Consider the following 2,849-nt stretch of genomic DNA (forward strand, 5'->3'; position numbering starts at 1 on the left):
ATTCTTATTTTCTCTTTCATCTTGGGTCTGTTTTGGTAAGCTATGTTTTTCAAGGAATTTTTCTATTTAGTTTAAATTGTTCATAGTCTGTTATTATCTACTTAATGTCTGAATGATCAATTTTTCTCAATCACTCTTGCTGGAGTTTATCCATTTCATTAATTTTTTTCAGAAAAACAACTTTTTGCTTTGTTAGTGTAAGCTGTTGTTTGTTTTCTATTTTATTTATACCCGCTTTTATCTTTTTTTTTTTTTTTTTTTTTTTTGAGATGGAGTCTTGCTCATCGCCCAGGCTGCAGTGCAGGGGCGTGATCTCGGCTCACTGCAAGCTCCGCCTCCCGGGTTCACGCCATTCTCCTGTCTCAGCATCCCGAGTAACTGGGACTACAGGCGCCCCCCACCACGCCCGGCTGATTTTTTGTATTTTTAGCAGAGACAGGGTTTCACCGTGTTAGCCAGGATGGTCTCGATCTCCTGACTTCTTGATCCACCTGCCTCAGCCTCCCAAAGTGCTGGGATTACAGGCGTGAGCCACCGTGCCCGGCCTATACCCGCTTTTATCTTATAAATACTTCCTGTCTATTTTCTTTGGGTTTAATTTGCTCATCTTATTCTAGATTCTTAAGATAAAAACTTAGATTAATTTTAAACTTTTTTTCTTTTCTAATACAAGTATTTAAAACTATAAATTTTCCTCTAAGGACCACCTTACCTGCATCCCACACATTTTCATATGTTGTATCTTTATTATCAGAGTTTAAAGTATTTTCTAATTTTCTTCTTAGATTTCTTCTCGTGATTTTTGCTTTTATCCATGGTTTATTTAGAAGAACTAGTTGTTTAGATTCACGAAGTTAGTGAGGCCTAGTGGAAAACCATGGAGAGCGCTCTCCCCACCGCCAGCTTCCTGTATTGGGTTGGCACCAGCACTGTGGCCCACCTAGCCCTGCACATCTGCTACTCGCTCTTCATGGCCCTCTGAGTCTGGGGAGTGGGGAACGAGGTGGAGGTCGGCCCAGGGCTCGGAGAATGGGCAGTTGTCACAGGCAGTACTGATGGAATTGGAAAATCGTATGCAGAAGAGTTAGCAAAGTGTGGAGTTAGCAAAGTGTGGTTGTCCTTATCAGTAGATTACAGGATAAACTTGACCAGGTTTCCAGGGAAATCAAAGAAAAATTCAAAGTGGAGACAAGAACCATTGCTGTTGACTTTGCATCAGAAGATATTTATGATAAAATTAAAACAGGCTTGGCTGGTCTTGAAATTGGCGTCTTAGTGAACAATGTGGGAATGTCACATGAGTATCCCAAATACTTTTCGGACATTCCTGACTTGGACAATATGATCAAGAAAATGATAAATATTAATATTCTTTCTGTTTGTAAGATGACACAATTGGTACCCCTGGCATGATGGAAAGATCTAAAGGGGCGATTCTGAACCTCTCAGCTGGCAGAGGCATGTTCCCTGTCCCACTGTTGACCATCTGTTCTGCAACCATGACTTGTGTTGATTTCTTCTCTCAGTTCCTCCATAGGGAGTATAGGAGCAAGCACATCTTTGTGCAGAGTGTCCTGCCATAGTTCGTAGCTACAAAACTGGCTAAAATCTGAAAGCCAACTTTGAATAAACCCTCTTCGGAGACATTTTGAATCTGCAATTAAAACAGTAGGCCTGCAATCTCAAACCAATGGATACCTGATCCATGCTCTTATGGGCTTGATAATCTCAATCCTGCCTTCTTGGATTTATTTTAAAATAACCATAGCTAGGAACAAGTCTACACGGGCTCGCTATCTGAAGAAAACCAAGAAGAACTAAGCATTGATAACTGCATTATAACTTGGCCAGATGCTCCAGCCTATGCAAGCTTACTGCAAGGCACCTTACTGATCTTGAAAATCTGAAGTCATTTCAAATAGTTATTAACATGACTAAATGTTATCTTAATTAAGAGGAAAACAGAAGTTGCTTTTAGGGGTTTCTGACATATATTCTGGATACTACCAGAGGTAACTTTGAAGTTTAATATAAATGCTCATTTCAAATGAATATAGAACTAATATTGTCAAGAACAGCTAATAGGAAGGAATACTATTATAGCAAATCACAGAATGAAAGACCCAAACATAAAACTCAGCAGTTTTTATCTGCTCCAAAATGCCATTGATCATTATTCCTGTATTTTCTCTGAAACTGATTATAAAAAGTTATGTCCAGCTACTCTTTTGTTTTTGACACTTTGAAGAAATGGAGATTAATTGATTTGATTTGTTTATAAGCAGACACACTGCAATTTACAAAGGTATCTTTAAGGTTTTATAAAATTATGTTCCAGTTTGTACATTTATATGGAATCATTCTTTATCAAGGGTAGCTAATGACATAAAAATAATTGTGAAATATGGAGTTATTTCTGATACATGAAATTCACTAACCCAGAAAAGTGGCCTGCTTGGACACCCAGCCTTCTTTGTTTCTGCATTGAACCAATATTGCTCACACATGTGACACAGTCTAGTCCTATAAAAGTAATGACATCATAGAAATAGCGTTATAACTTTTAAATTGATACTCTATAGGTAGATACTAATATAATTAGTTTTAATAAAACATGCTGTAACCATGGTATACAACAAAAGTACATTTCTTTGGTGATTGAAATTAAGGCCATATTTACACTGACTTAATATAAGACTGACTTTTATCCTGCTTCATAACTTATATAGGGAACTCACCAAGAAAGAATTCAATACTGTGAAATATGCCACAAGAAGACTGGCCTTTACCAAATTTGTGGTTCCTAAGTTCTGAGTTTTAAGCATCAGTAGATTTGCATTAAAAAAAAA

The 2,849-nt window shown here is 37.5% G+C and overlaps 1 pseudogene; it reads left to right on the forward strand.

The window, feature by feature from the left end:
• The first annotated feature begins 877 nt into the window (after positions 1-877).
• On the forward strand, positions 878-1,821 carry LOC103240783 (very-long-chain 3-oxoacyl-CoA reductase pseudogene; annotated as a pseudogene).
• Positions 1,822-2,849: the final 1,028 nt, after the last annotated feature.

The sequence above is a fragment of the Chlorocebus sabaeus genome, chromosome 13, assembly GCF_047675955.1.
Source record: "Chlorocebus sabaeus isolate Y175 chromosome 13, mChlSab1.0.hap1, whole genome shotgun sequence".
NCBI lineage: Eukaryota > Metazoa > Chordata > Mammalia > Primates > Cercopithecidae > Chlorocebus > Chlorocebus sabaeus.